The 16629-nt window shown below is 39.4% G+C and overlaps 1 protein-coding gene across 1 annotated transcript in view; it reads left to right on the top strand.

The window, feature by feature from the left end:
• LOC122700487 (hepatitis A virus cellular receptor 1-like) overlaps nt 1–16629 on the top strand; it is a 47671-nt gene that overhangs the window by 28281 nt on the left and 2761 nt on the right. The window lies entirely within an intron of this gene.

Genomic DNA, 16629 nt, shown 5'->3' with positions numbered 1-16629 from the left:
ATTTTGAGCATTACTTTACTAGTGTCTGAGATGAGTGCAATTGTGCAGTAGTTTGAGCATTCCTTGGGATTGCCTTTCTTAGGGATCGGAATGAAAACTGACCTTTTCCAGCCCCGTGGCCACTGCTGAGTTTTCCAAATTTACTGGCATATTGAGTGCAGCACTTTCACAGCATCATCTTTCAGGATTTGAAATAGTTCAACTGGAATTCCATCACCTCCACTGGCTTTGTTCGTAGTGATGTTTTCTAAGGCCCACCTGACTTCACATTCCAGGATGTCTGGCTCTAGGTGAGGGATCACACCATCATGATTATCAGGGTCATGAGGATATTTTTGTACAGTTCTTCTGTATATTCTTGCCACCTCTTCTTAATATCTTCTGCTTGTCTCAGGTCCATACCATTTCTGTCTTTTATCAAACATCCATCTTTGCATGAAATGTTCCCTTGGTATCTCTAATTTTCTTGAAGAGATCTCTAGTCTTTCCCATTCTGTTGTTTTCCTCTATTTCTTTGCCTTGATCGCTGAGGATGACTTTCTTATCTTTCCTTGCTATTCTTTGGAACTCTGCATTCAAATGGGAACATCCTTCCTTTTCTCCTTTGCTCTTCGCTTCTCTTCTTTTCACAGCTATTTGTAAGGCCTCCTCAGACAGCCATTTTGCCTTTTTGCATTTCTTTTCCATGGGGATGGTCTTGATCCCTGTCTCCTGTACAATGTCACGAACCTCCGTCCATAGTTCATCAGGCACTCTATCAGATCTAGTCCCTTAAATCTATTTTTCACTTCCACTATATAGTCATAAGGGATTTGATTTAGGGCATACCTGAATGGCCTAATGGTTTTCCCTACTTTCTTCAATTTACATCTGAATTTGGCAATAAGGAGCTCATGATCTGAGCTCCCGGTCTTGTTTTTGCTGACTATATAGAGCTTCTCCATCTTTGGCTGCAAAGAATATAATCAATCTGATTTCAGTGTTGACCATCTGGTGATGTCCATGTGTAGAGTCTTCTCTTGTGTTGTTCGAAGAGGATGTTTGCTATAACCAGTGTGTTCTCTTGGCAAAACTCTATTAGCCTTTGCCCTGCTTCATTCCATACTCCCAAGGCCAAATTTGCCTGTTTCTCCAAGTGTCTCTTGACTTCCTACTTTTGCATTCCAGTCCCCTGTAATGAAAAGGATATCGTTTTTGGATGTTAGTTCTAAAAGGTCTTGTAGGTCTTCATAGAACCGTTCAACTTCAGCTTATTCAGTGTTACTGGTTGGGGCATAGGCTTGGATTACCGTGATATTGAATGGTTTGCCTTGGAAACAAACAGAGATAATTCTGTCATTTTTGAGACTGCATTCAAGTACTGCATTTTGGACTCTTCTGTTGACCATGATGGCTACTCCATTTCTTCTAAGGGATTCCTGCACACAGTAGTAGATATAATGGTCATCTGAGTTAAATTCATCCATTCCAGTCCATTTTAGTTCACTGATTCCTAGAATGTCGACATTCACTCTTGCCATCTCCTGTTTGACCACTTCCAATCTGCCTTGATTCATGGCCCTAACATTCCAAGTTCCTATGCAATATTGCTCTTTACAGCATTGGACATAGGTGAAGCAATACTATTTTACTACATCTGATATGCTCTGATATTTTGTAGACTTATATATATTTATCTTAAATACAGGATCAGTTCAGTTTAGTTCAGTTCAGTTACTCAGTCGTGTCCAACTCTTTGCGACCCCATTCATTGCAGCACACCAGGTGTCCCTATCCATCACCAACTCCCAGAGTTTACTCAAACCCATGTCCCTCGAGTTGGTGATGCCATCCAACCATCTCATCCTCTGTCGTCCCCTTCTCCTCCTGCCCCAATCCCTCCCAGCATCAGGGTCATTTCCAATGAGTCAAATACGGGATACATACCACTAAATAACATTTGCTAAAGGGTCACAGTTCTCAGCTAGAAAAACACCAGCCAAACCATTTCCTGCCCATCTTTGAGACTGTGCATCCTGGTTTAGTACTTCAATTTGATGTGTGGTATTTGTCTTCTTAGATTATAAATTTTTGTGTTCTATTGCATGAGTGTCTTGAAAGAGACCAGTGTGAGTTTTTTGAAACCAAAAGGTGTGACTTTCTACCTCCTTATAAAAAATAATTTCCTGTAACTTCATATTCACAATTCTGGAAGCTTCTATTCATTTCATAGCATGTTTGAATAGGTCTCTGAGAAATTCAAATACCCAGGCTTGAATGAACATAAACAAATAGGCTGCTCATACTTGAGAAGTGATCTTTTCTCTTACTCATGTTATTCTTTTACAGTGTGATTCCATTGAAAGAGTCTTGCATTGGAGCTTTGAAAAATGCAGCTCTGAAGCCTATCCAAGCAGAAGACAATGTCTACATTGTTGATGACTATCACTAAGTTCTGGATCAAGATTCTAGGATGTTATGCCCTTGACTGTAGAAGACAGTGACCAGATACCGTGACAGAGTCCTTTCAATCAGCTGCACAATTTTTCAGTCAGTCGCACATGGCATTCCTATGAGTCAGGGACACTGGGTAGAGTGTTGCTAGCTCAATTGTGTAAAGTCAACCTATGTCACAGAGTCCTAATTTTTTATACTAAATTGGCTCCAACTTTCTGATCATTACAGAGGTCCCTTCAAAGCGTGAAACATACTTCTTAGAATTGTACATTCTCTTTAGATCTCATGAATCTTTCCATCATGAATTCTCATTGGGAAGATAGAAAAAAAAACCACTTCTACCTCAGTTACCAAGGCTGTCAAGAATATCTGAATTCAACTTAGAATCAGGACATGTAGTCTGGGACTTAAAGGACTGAATGTGCAAGCATTTTATGATTGTCCTTTTTTTTTTGTTAAATCAACTGACTCCAGGTGTGATATTGCTCAGCATCCCCAAGGTTTCAAATCATGGTGTGTACAGATTTTTATTTATCCAATAGAAAAATGAAGGTGAGTGTGATTTTACCATTATAGACAAATTTGGTTTCTCAGGGTTCTGAAATACAAGGCATTAAATGCTTTCTTTGGGAGGAGGATGGTAATTGAGCAGTTTGAAGAAGCAATGGTATTGAGTAGACCATGAAGACACCAGGAGAAGGAAATCAATAGCCATATAATTTATGATATTTTTGCTACATCCATGCCACAGTTCTAGGTGCTTATGTTGACAACTGGCAGGCTCTGGTTTTTAGAATGAGGCAGGGCAGAAATAAATATAAGAAAAAAAGAGAGGGAGGGAGTAGCAAAGGAGGCTTTCTGTTTTAGAAAATAGAGTTTGCAAATATAATAGTATAGTTTGAGAGTGTTACCAGTTTCTACAAAATGCTAAACTGTCCTCAAGCCACTTTGATTTTTGAAATTGTTTTGGAAGGATAAAAGGCCTTTTTCATATTGAATCAATACCTGTGTTATATTTCTTTTTTACAACTCAATTAAATTTTGGTTTTCCCAGAAGTATTAGACAAAGGCTAAATGTAAGGATAATTTTAATCATGTAGAAGCATTTCTACATGAGCAGTTAAAAGACTGGAGATTAATTTCACTTTGAGTAAACCCTGAAATAACTCATGCTTGAGTAATTTGGGGGACATTCAGAGCTACTCACACCAAAGTGGTCCATGAAGCTTGGATGCTTTTTTTTTAAAATATAAATTTATTTATTTTAATTGGAGGCAAATTACTTTACAATATTGTAGTGGTTTTGCCATACATCGACATGAATCTGCCACAGATGTACATGTGTTCCCCATCCTGAACCCCCCTCCCACTTTCTTCCCCATCCCATCCCTCTGGGTCATCCCAGTGCACCAGCCCCAAGCACCCTGTCTCATGCATCAAATCTGGACTGGCAATTCATTTCACATATGATAATATACATGTTTCAATGCCATTTCCCAAACATCCTGCCCTCGCCCTCTCCCACACAATCCAAAAGACTGTTCTATATATCTGTGTCTCTTTTGCTATCTCACATATAGGGTTATTGTTACCATCTGTCTAAATTCCATATATATGCATTAGTATACTGTACTGGTGTTTTTCTTTCTGGCTGACTTCACTCTGTATAATAGGCTCCAGTTTCAGCCACCTCGTTAGAACTGATTCAAATGTTTTCTTTTTAATGGCTGAGTAATATTCCATTGTGTATATGTACCACAGCTTTCTTATCCATTTGTCTACTGATGGACATCTAGGTTGCTTCCGTGTCCTGGCTATTATAAACAGTGCTGCAATGAACATTGGGGTACATGTGTCTCTTTCAATTCTGGTTTCCTCGTTGTGTATGCCCAGCAGTTGGATTGCTGGTCATATGGCAGTTCTACTTCCATTTTAAAAAGAAATCTCCACACTGTTGTCCATAGTGGCTGTACTAGTTTGCATTCCCACCAACAGCGTAAGAGGGTTCCCTTTTCTGCACACCCTCTCTAGCATTTATTGCTTGTAGACTTTTGGATAGCAGCCATTCTGACTGGCGAGAGATGGTACCTCTTTGTGGTTTTGATTTGCATTTCTCTGATAATTAGTGATGTTGAGCATCTTTTCATGTGTTTATTAGACATCTGTATGTCTCCTTTGGAGAAATATCTGTTTAGTTCTTTGGCCTACTTTTTGATTGGGTCGTTCATTTTTCTGGAATTGAGTTGCAGGAGTTGCTTGTATATAGTTGAGATTAATTCTTTGTCAGTTGCTTCATTTGCTATTATTTTCTCCCATTTGGAAGGCTGTCTTTTCACCTTGCTTATAGTTTCCTTTGTTGTGCAAAGGCTTTTAAGTTTAGTTAGGTCCCATTTGTTTATTTTTGCTTTTATTTCCAATCCTCTGGGAGGTGAGTCATAGAGGATCCTGCTGTGATTTATGTCGGAGAGTGTTTTGCCTATGTTTTCCTCTAGGAGTTTTATAATTTCTGGTCTTACATTTAGATCTTTAATCCATTTTGAGTTTATTTTTGTGTATGATGTTAGAAAGTGTTCTAGTTTCATTCTTTTACAAGTGGCTGACCAGTTTTCCCAGCACCACTCGTTAAAGAGATTGTCTTTTCTCCATTGTATATCCTAGCCTCCTTTGTCGAAGATAAGGTGTCCATAGGTGTGTGAGTTTATCTCTGGGCTTTCTATTCTGTTCCATTGATCTATATTTCTGTCTTTGTGCCAGTGCCATACTGTCTTGATGACTGTAGCTTTGTAGTGAGCCTGAAGTCAGGCAGGTTGATTCCTTCAGTTCCATTCTTCTTTCTCAAGATTGTTTTGGCTATTTTAGGTTTTTTGTATTTCCATACAAATTGTGAAATTATTTGTTCTAGTTCTATGAAAAGTACCGCTGGTAGCTTGATAGGGATTGCCTTGAATCTATAGATTGCTTTGGGTACTATACTCATTTTCACTTTATTGATTCTTCTGATCCATGAACACAGTATATTTTTCCATCCATTTGTGTCCTCTTTGATTTCCTTCACTAGTGTTTTTTAGTTTTCTATATGTAGGTCTTTTGTTTCTTTAGGTAGATATATTCCTAAGTATTTTATTTTTTTTTGGTTGCAATGGCGAATGGAATTTTTTCCTGTATTTCTCTTTCTGTTTTCTCATTGTTAGTGTATAGGAATGCAAGGGATTTCTGTGTGTTGATGTTATATCCTGCAACTTTACTATATTCATTAGTTAGGTCTAGTAATTTTCTGGTGGAGTCTTTAGGGTTTTCTATGTAGAGGATCATGTCATCTGCAAACAGTGAGAGTTTTACTTCTTCTTTTCCAGCCTGGATTCCTTTTATTTCTTTTTCTGCTCTGATTGCTGTGGCCAAAACTTCCAAAACTATTTTGAATTGTAGTGGTGAGAGTGGGCACCCTTGTCTTGTTCCTGACTTTAAGGGAAATGCTTTCAATTTTTCACCATTGAGGATAATTTTTGCTGTGGGTTTGTCATATATAGCTTTTGTTATGTTGAGGTATGTTCCTTCTATTCCTGCTTTCCAGAGGGGTTTTATTTTTTCAATCATACATGGATGTTGAAATTTGTCAAAGGCTTTCTCTGCATCTATTGAGATAATCATATGGTTTTTATCTTTGAATTTGTTAATGTGGTGTATTACATTGATTGATTTGTGGACATTGAAGAATCCTTGAATCCTTGGGATAAAGCCCACTTGGTCATGATGTATGATCCTTTTAATATGTTGTTGGATTCTGTTTGCTAGAATTTTGTTAAGGATTTTTGCATCTATGTTCATCAGTTATATTGGCCTGTCATTTTCTTTTTTTGTGGCATCTTTGTCTGGTTTTGGTATTAGGGTGATGGTGGCCTCATAGAATGAGTTTGGAAGTTTACCTTCCTCTGCAATCTTCTGGAAGAGTTTGAGCAGGATAGGTGTTAGGATAGGTGTTAGCTCTTCTCTAAATTTTTGGTAGAATTCCGCTGTGAAGCCATCTGGTCCTGGGCTTTTGTTTGCTGGAAGATTTCTGATTACAGTGTCAATTTCCGTGCTTGTGATGGGTCTGTTGAGATTTTCTATTTCTTCCTGGTTCAGCTTTGGAAAGTTGTACTTTTCTAAGAATTTGTCCATTTCTTCCAAGTTGTCCATTTTATTGGCATATAGTTGCTGATAGTGGTCTTTTATGATCCTTTGTATTTCTGTGTTGTCTGTTGGGATCTCTCCATTTTCATTTCTAATTTTGTTGATTTGATTCTTCTCCCTTTGTTTCTTGATGAGTCTGGCTAACGGTTTGTCAATTTTATTTATCTTCTCAAAAAACAGCTTTTGGCTTTGTTGATTTTTGCTATGGTCTCTTTTGTTTCCTTTGCATTTATTTCTGCCCTAATTTTTAAGGTTTTCTTTTTTTTTCCCAATAATTTTTATTAGTTGGAGGCTAATTACTTCACACCATTGCACTAGGTTTTGTCATACTAAGGTTTTCTTCCTTCTACTAACCCTGGGGTTCTTCATTTCTTCTTTTCGTAGTTGCTTTAGGTGTAGAGTTAGGTTATTTATTTGACTTTTTTCTTGCTTCTTGAGGTAAACCTGTATTGTAATGCAGCTTCCCTTTAGCACTGCTTTTACAGTGTCCCATAGGTTTTGGGTTGCTGTGTTTTCATTTTCATTCATTTCTATGCATATTTTGATTTCTTTTTAGAGTTCTTCTGTGATTTCTTGGTTATTCAGCAGCATGTTGTTCAGCCTCTATGTGTTGGTATTTTTAAAAGTTTTTCTCCTGTAATTGACATCTAATCTTACTGCATTGTGGTCAGAAAAGATGCTTGGAATGATTTCAGTTTTTTTGAATTTACCAAGGCTATGTTTATGGCCCAGGATGTGATCTATCCTGGAGAAGGTTCCATGTGCACTTGAGAAAAAGGTGAAATTCATTGTTTTGGGGTGGAATGTTCTATAGATATCAGTTAGGTCTTACTGGTCTATTGTATCATTTAAAGTTTGTGTTTTCTTGTTAAATTTCTGTTTAGTTGATCTATCCATAGGTGTGAGTGGGGGTATTAAAGTCTCCCACTATTATTGTGCTACTGTTACTTTCCCCTTTCATACTTATTAGCATTTGTCTTACATATTGTGGTGCTCCTATGTTGGGTGCATATACATTTATAATTGTTACATCTTCTTGGATTGATTCTTTGATCAATATAAGTGTCCTTATTTGTCTCTTTTCACAGCCTTTGTTTTAAAGTCTATTTTATCTGATATGAGTATTGCTACTCCTGCTTTCTTTTGGTCAATATTTGCATGGAATATCTTTTTCCAGCCCTTCACTTTCAGTCTCTATGTGTCCCTTTTTTCAAAGTGGGTCTCTTGTAGACAACATATATAGGGGCCTTGTTTTTGTATCCATTCAGCCAGTTTTGTTTTTTGGTTGGAGCATTCAACACATTTACATTTAAGGTAATTATTGATAAGTATGATCCCATTGCCATTTACTTTGTTGTTTTGGGTTCGAGTTTGTACACCCTTTCTGTGTTTCCTGTCTAGAGAAGATCCTTTAGCATTTGTTGGAGAGCTGGTTTGGTGGTGCTGAATTCTCTCAGCTTTTGCTTGTCTGTAAAGCTTTTGATTTCTCCTTCATATTTGAATAAGATCCTTGCTGGGTACAGTGATCTGGGCTGTAGGTTTTTCTCTTTCATCACTTTAAGTATGTCTTGCCATTCCCTTCTGGCCTGAGGAGTTTCTATTGAAAGATCAGCTGTTATCCTTATGGGAATCCCCCTGTGTGTTATTTGTTCTTTTTCCCTTCCTGCTTTTAATATTTGTTCTCTGTGTTTGATCTTTGTTAATTTAATCAATATGTGTTTGGGGTATTTCGCCTTGGGTGTATCCTTTTTGGGACTCTCTGGGTTTCTTGGACTTGGGTGACTATTTCCTTCCCCATTTTAGGGAAGTGTTCAACTATTCTCTCCTCAAGTATTTTCTCATGGTCTTTCTGTTTGTCTTCTTCTTCTGGGACTCCTATGGTTCGAATGTTGGGGCGTTTAACATTGTCCCAGAGGTCTCTGAAGTTGTCCTCATGTCTTTTAATTCTTTTTTCCTCTCTGTTTCATTTATTTCTAACATTCTATCTTCTACCTCACTTATTCTATGTTCTGCCTCCGTTATTCTACTGTTGGCTCCCGCCAGAGGGATTTTGATCTCATTTATTGCATTATTCATTATATATTGACTCTTTTTTTATTTCTTCTAGGTCCTTGTTAAACATTTCTTGCATCTTTTCAATCCTTGTCTCCTGGCTATTTAACTCCATTTGGTTTTCAAGATTTTGGATCATTTTCACTATCATTATTTTGAATTCTTTATCAGGTAGATTCCCTATCTCCTCCTCTTTTGTTTGGTTTGGTGAGCATTTATCCTGTTCCTTTACCTGCTGGGTATTTCTCTGCCTTTCCTTCTTGTTTATATTGCGGTGTTTGGAGTGGCCTTATGTATTCTGGCAGTTTGTGGTTCCTCTTTATTGTGGAGGTTCCTCTCTGTGGGTGGGGTTGGATGGGTGGCTTGTCAAGGTTTCCTGGTTAGGGAAGCTTGTGTCAGTGTTCTGGTTGGTGGAGCTGTATTTCTTCTCTCTGGAGTGCAATGAAGTGTCCAGCAGTGAGTTTTGAGATGTCAGTTGGTTTGGTGTGACTTTGGGCAGCCTGTATATTGAAGCTCAGGGCTATGTTCCTGTGTTGCTGGAGAATTTGTGTGGTATGTCCTGCTTTGGAACTTGGCCCTTGGGTGGTGCTTGGTTTCAGTGTAGGTATGGAGGCTTTTGATGAGCTCATTGATTAATGTTCCCTGGAGTCAGGAGTTCTCTGTTGTTCTCAGGATTTGGACGTAAGCCTCCTGCCTCTGGTTTTCAGTCTTATTCTTACAGTAGCCTCCAGACTTCTCCATCTATACAGCACCAATGATAAAACATCTAGGTTAATGATGAAAAGTCTCTCCACAGTGTGGGACATCTGGAGAGGTACACAGAGTTACATGGAGAAGAGAAGAGAGAGGAGGGGGATAGAGGTGACTAGGAGGAGAAGAGGGGGAATCATAAGGGAGAGAGCAAGCTAGCCAGTAATGACTTACCTATGTACTCTCCACAGTCTGGATCCCTCAAATATGTTCACGGAGTCACACAGCGAAGAGGGAGGAAGGAGACAGAGGTGGCCAGGAGGATAAAAGGGGGAATCAAAAGGAGAGAGACAGATCCAGCCAGTAATCAGTTCCCTAAGTGTTCTCCACAGCCTGGAAGACACAAAGAGATTCACAGAGTTGGGTAGAGAAGAGAAGGGGAGGGCGGAGATAGAGGTGACCTGGTGGAGAAAAAGGACAGTCAAAAGGGGGAGAGAGTTAGGCCAGTAATCTCGCTCCTAAGTAAAAATGGGTACTGAAGATTGGGTTCTTAAAGGTACAAAGTTGATAACAAACCGAGAAGCAAAGATTAAAAATCTAGAGGTTAGATTCTCAAAAATACAATATTAAGAAAACAAAACAGTGTCACAAAAATTATTATATATATATATATATATATGAAGTTTGCTTTAAAAACAGGGTTTTTTTTTTTGCAAGGTAATAGTAGGTTATAAAAATGAAAATTAAAGTAGTAATAGAGGACTTAAAATTAGAAAAAATTTAAGAAAATTTAAAAAATGATAATAGTAAAACATATATCTAGGACTTTCTCTGGAGCTGTTGCAGACAGTGTGGGGTCAGTTATTTTCAGATAGTTCCTTGATCCGGCTTATACGTCTCAAATTCTATAGGCCCCTTCCTATGTAGCCGGTGGTAACTATATGGTTTTCATCTATTGCACCTGTCACTTCCAAAGTGGTTACCTCTGTTTATTTTAGCTTCTTCTGTTTGCTGGTCTCTTCCTTGTCTAATTTCTGCCCTGACACAAGGGGGCGGTTGTGGTCACTTTTTTAGGCTCACTTGTTCATTCGTGCTATGGCGAGGGAGGAAAACTGCAAACAAATATCGCTGGCATGTGTGGGGAGTGCTCGCAGTATCCCGCCACACTGGGTTTGCCCCTGCTCATGGTGTGTGTGCTTTCCCAGTCTACACTGCTCAGGCTCTAGGTTGCTCTGCTGGGAACTGTCTGTGGTGGGCCCTGGGTTGCATGCACTTCCCAGGTCTAAGCCGTTCAGGTTCAGGTTCTGGGGTACTCCACAAAGGCGCAGACTTGGTTGGGCCTGCGTTTTCTGCCCTTCCCAGCTTGGAGCAGCTCAGGTGACCAGGTGTTTGGCGAGCACAGTTGCACCCCATTGGAGGCTACTTCTGAATGCCTCCCCTGTCCCAACCCCTCAGTTTTCAGGGTGTACAACGGGCGCGCCTTCTCAGGTGTGCCATGTGTCTCTTCTGGGGAGCTGATCTCTGGTTGTGACCCTCCCAGTGGATGTCGACCATCCAGAATCCCAAGAAGTCTTCGTTCACAATGAATCCTGCTTGCAGTTTGGTAGAGGATGCCTCTCTGGGTTCGCAATTGCCTCCTTCCAGCTCTGGCTGCCCTCGCCTGCCTGTCTCTGGTGGGGGGTGGGCCAGTCCACAGCTGGCTAGTTCTGCTCAGTCCTTTGTTCTGTGAGCGGGCCTGGCGATGTCTTTGGTTAGGGCTTTTTGTGGGATAGCTATCCTACAGTCTGGGAAGCTATCTCAAGTTAGTTCAGTCAGATTGCCCTCGGGGCATGTAGGCCTGGTCCTTACCCTAAACAATGCAGCTTGGGCCTCTTTCTCCAGCCCCTGCTTGCTAGTGGCCTATGTGAGCATCTGGGCTGCTTCTCTGCTGGGAGTTGCCGTTAAGCATGTAATCTCCTTTTGAAGAAAATGGGCTGCCTTTCTGGGTGCCTGATGACCTCTGCCAGCATTCAGAAGTTTTGTGGAATTTACTCAGCCTTTAAATGTTCTTTTGATGAATTTGTAGGGGAGAAAGTGGTATCCCCATGCTATTTTTCTGCCATCTTAGGACCGCCCCCAAAGTGTTTTTCCCTGGCTCTGATTCTTATCTCTGGTGGTTTCATTCTCAAATGTAAGTTATTTGATGGTGCTTTTCTCTCCTTCTGATAAGGAACTGTTAATATAGGAAACAACCCAAACCTAGATATTTTAATTATTAGATTGTATCGATTAGAATGAATACTCTTTAGTCCTTTCAAACCGCAAGATATAATAATAGCTCAGTTTTAATCAATGCTTACCATGTCACAAGCATGTTTTTATATTTATCATCGTCACCATCTTATAAGGTAGGTGGTACTGTTATTTCCATTTTTTACGGCAGAGGAGAGTAACACTTAGAGATGGTAAACTTTCAAGGTTTTCTCAAGGTTTCAGAATCAGTAAGTGGCAAAGCTGGAATTCAGATCCAGGCAGATTGATTCTAGTACCTGTTTTCTTATTTTGTAAAGAACATAAATCTTTTAAATTCATGAATCAACAATCACTTCCTTCTATGCATTTTCTAATTTATTTCTTAAGTGTGGTTCTTTAAAGAGGGGTAGCAGGTTCCTTTAACACTGGGTCATGGTCAAGGTTGCAGCATTTGTTATTTTCCTCCATTGTGGCACTCAGCAAATGTTTTACTTCTCAGTTACTTATGTTTATTTTAAAAAATAATTATAATATATATGAGATAAACTGTATGTTTAAAATGTGTCCAACTTAATGAATTTTTGTAGATGATTTCACTCAGGAAACCATCACCACAATCAATGACCAAACACTTCCATCACTCCGAAAGCCTCACATGCTTTAATAATTGTGATATATTCTCTACTCTTTGGGGCAGAAGCCAAGGAATTATACCTCTATTATTTTAGTAGCCTTTCTTACTCATCCGTAAACATCAACTGTGTGTAGGATTACAAATGATTCTGAAACTTCCCAGGACTGAAGGGGGCGTCCGAATATGTGGGTTTTCAGTGCTAAAACTGGGACAGTCCAGGGAAAACCAGAATGAGCTGCTCATCGTGTGTGGCTTATGTGCATTATGCTTCCAAGTGCTTTATGTTTATTAAATCCTCATAATTACCCTGTTGAGAAAGGTACTAATATTGTTTTCATTTACCAGTTGGAGAGCCATTGTGTTGAAAGGTTAAGTAACTTTTAGTCCAACGTGACACTGTTAATTGATAAAGGATTTGAAACCAGGGCTATCCCGCTTACCCTTTTGTTATTCTGCCGTTAATGGTAAATGAATTGTTCAGAGGAAGAAGCTACTCACTCCCACTTACCTGAGTTTATGGAGAGGTAGCAGTGGTGAGTTTGGGAATTGACCACATGAATATGGAGTCTACAGGTTGATAAGGAGCATTGATAACACCCACTTTTTTCAGTTCTGCCAAGGGCTGTTTATTGGGAACCGTTATGGTTTGTGTAAAAGGGTTTGGAAAGAGGTTGATGAGGAGTAGGAGAAGTCATATTTTGTACACACATTCGTTTACTGCCAAAACTCAAAACATGACTACTTAGAAGAATAGATGGGAAATTTGCAGTCTTTTCCCTAGAAGCTGCTAGAGAAAATCACACAACTGGGGTGACATATTTTTAATCATGACATCAAAGCCATAAATTGACACTAAGAAATGTGCAGCAATCTTGTATCTTCTTATTGCAGTGTCTGAGATGAGCATCACATATTTCACTGCTGCTCAAACCTCCCTGCCTTCTCACTGCACTGATGAAGTATTAAAAGCCTGTTTCAACTACTTTGCCATAGCCATCACTTCCTTCTCCCTTTGATGGCTTTCTCCAGAATCATCTCTCTCTCCATTCCTATTTATGCTTTTTATTATTAGTGTAAAAATAAGATCTAGTTCACACATTTCTCTCCAGCTACTCCCATTTCTCTCCTCTCCTTTACAGGCATATTTCTCAGATGAGTTATTCCTACATTTCATTCCTCTGTACTCTTCAAACATCCCCACCCCCCATTTAGCTTCTACACCTGAATTACCATGGAAGTAGTTTTAGTTCAAGCTCAGTGATCTCCATTTTGATAAACCCAGTAGATACCTCTGCCTTCAATGCAGTACATCCAACTTTCAGTAATATTCAACTCAGTTGACCCTCACTCATTCCAAAGAAGTCTTCCTTCTCTTGACTTCTGAAAGACCACTCTCATTTTTGGCCACTCCTTTTCAGTCATTTTTATTATTTTCTCTTCTTCAGCATGATCTTTAGTTGTTGAAGTTCCCCAGAGCTGGTGTTTTTCCTCTCTCCATACCCTCTGGTTGATGATAACCTATATTTCCATAGACTTAAATGTCATCCTTAGTTTCTGTCTTCAGCACTCAAGGGTGTTGGTACTGATTGTCCAGCTGTTCAGGTGTCATATCCACTTATTTGTCTCTCACCTTAATGTGTCCAAAAAGGAGCTCTAGAGTCCATATTCCACCTTTTTAAAACCCTACCCCCCCTCGCTGGGTCTTCATCATAGTGTTTCACTAGCATCCAACTGGTTGCCTCAGCTAGAAGCCATCCTTGAATTCTCTCCTTCTTCACTCCTAACACACAGTCCCAACTACACGCAATCCACATTCACTTCTTGCACTTTTCCCAAAACATATCTAAAATCCATTCATGATTCTGTGCCTGTCTGTCACTACCTTACTCGGAGGCAGTTCATGACTTACCTGCTCTTTTTTTCATACGTCCTTTTAGTTCATTCTCCACATAGCAACCAAAGTGATTTTCTTGAAACCCAGTTATATCACATTTCTGGACTTCGGTTATTTCTTATGTCTTAGGATAAAACCCAAGCTCCTGATTATGACTTCTAGGGTCCTGTAGTATCTAGCCCAGCCTCCATTTCAGACCTCATCTTGTGCCACTCTTTTATTCCAGTCATGCTTTCAGTTTCAGCCACTTATCACCATCTTTACCAGGGCTTTACTCAATCCAGATGCTCACCCTGGTTCTTCATTTGGCTGACTCATTCTCTTCTTTGAGAACTGAGCTTGAAGGTCATCTTAGTGGTATGTATCTGTTCATTCCATACTCCTAATTTATCTCTCCTCCCCTTTTCCCTTTGGCAACCATAAGTTTGTCTTCTGTGTCTGTGAGCCTGTTTCTGTTTTGTAAATAAAACTATTTGCAGTGTTTTTAGTTTTCACATATAAATGATACAATATCTGCCTTTCTCTGTCTTATTTCACTCAGTATGATAATCTCTAGGTTAATCCATTTTGCTGCAGTACTTTTCTTTCTGTCACATCGCAGTTTGACATTATTTTATTTTTTCTATTCACATTTTTTTCTTAAATGCCTGCCCACTGAAAGACAAGCTTAATGATATCAGGGCTCATAATTCATTTTCTGTGTCCCTGGTGCTTAGCATCCTACCAGATATGTAGTAGGCAGTCCCTATGTTTGTTACACATGAAAATACATCTTTATTATTTTCTACCTCAGTTTATGTAATAAACCAGGAGACATATCAGTGGTTTGATGTAATTGAATCTTAATCCGTAGACCAGATTTCCCTCAACAATCTGTACCTACTACACCCAGGTTCTAGGTGGCCATTGTTTCCAGAAGTGAACAAGAAGCTCAGAATCTACTCTCAGAGCTTTTTATAACCCAGCCTGGTTCTTCTTAACTCTGATTGCCTATTAGAATCACCTAGGGCACTTAAACATATTTGTCTACCCCAGAGCAAATGAATCAGAATCTTTGGGGAATAAGGTCTGATCATAGTGAAAAAGTGAAAGAGTTAGTTGCTCCGTTGTGTCCGACTCTATGTGGCCCCATGAACTGTAGCCCGCCAGGCACCTCTGTCCTTGGAATTCTCCAGGAATGAATACTGGAGTGGGTGGCCATTCCATTCTCCAGGGATCTTCCCAACTCAGGGATCAAACTCGGGTCTCTTGCATTGCAGGCAGATTCTTTACTATCTGAGCCACCAGGGGACACTTAGTGTTCTAAAAATTTTCTAGGTAATTGTAATGTACAAACAGTTGGAAACTGCTTGTCTATCATATTGCAGAATTAGTCTCCATTCCTAATTGTAGTACAATACACACACACAAAGCTTATATAACTTTTACTGGGTTTCTGTGACATTTGGTACATGGGCAGAATGAAATATATTTTAAGAAAAAAAATGATTCTGTCCACTGAATACTATCTGAACCACTAGTAATTTTAGACTAAGTCCAGGTGGTGCTCGTGGTGAAGAACCTGCCTGTCAGTGCAGGAGACATAAGAGATGCAGGTTCACTCCACGGGTCGGGAAGATCCCCTGGAAGAGGGCATGGCAACCCACTCTTGCCTGGAGAATCCCATGGACAGAGGAGCCAGAAGGCTACAGTCCCTAGGATCATAAACAGTTGGACACGACTGAAGTGACTTAGTATTCACACACAATAGATGGTATAGTTAGGAGGACAAAATAGCCTGCAGTAAAAAAGTCAAATAAGACCAAAGAGAACATTTAATCATCATGTCTTTAGATGATCTATAAGTGAAGTGAAATAGCTCAGTCGTGTCCGACTCTTTGCGACCCCATCGAATGTAGCCTACCAGGCTCTTCGGTCCATGGGATTTCCCAGGTGAGAATACTGGAGTGGGTTGCCATTTCCTTCTCCATAGATGATCTATAACCAGTATTTATTAGAGTTGAAACCTGAAATGTTGTAATATCAATTGGTAATATTTACATTTACATGTACTACGAGTTCATTCTTTTTGAAATTATTGGGTTAGTGTTGTATTTCTACCTAAAATGTAAACTCCATAGAAAATTAGGAACTTATCAGCCACATTAACAACTGTGTTTCCTAGTGAATACCTCGTTCTTAGTACACACTTCATAAATATTTGAGGATTAAATGGATAAATGTTCCTTACAGCAGCCCTGTGAGAGAAAATCACTTCTTCCCATTGTATAGATGAGGACTCTAACGCCCTAAGTTTACTAATATACAGCCTCCAGGAGCTTTTTGTGTTTTGTTCACTGTTGTATCTCTTGATGCATGGGCTCAGTGTGTAACAGACTAAATAGTTCTTGAATGAATAAATGGCAAAGGCAAATCCGACTTAGCCTAGATCATATGGATGGTAAGCAACAGAGGTAGAATTCAAACTCAAGTCTCACTGGATCCATAACACTTTCCTTTTACTTTTTGGAATTGTTTAAAC

Source organism: Cervus elaphus, chromosome 9 (genome assembly GCF_910594005.1).
Source record: "Cervus elaphus chromosome 9, mCerEla1.1, whole genome shotgun sequence".
In the NCBI taxonomy this organism is placed as follows: domain Eukaryota; kingdom Metazoa; phylum Chordata; class Mammalia; order Artiodactyla; family Cervidae; genus Cervus; species Cervus elaphus.
This window is presented reverse-complemented; position numbering and strand designations above follow the sequence as displayed.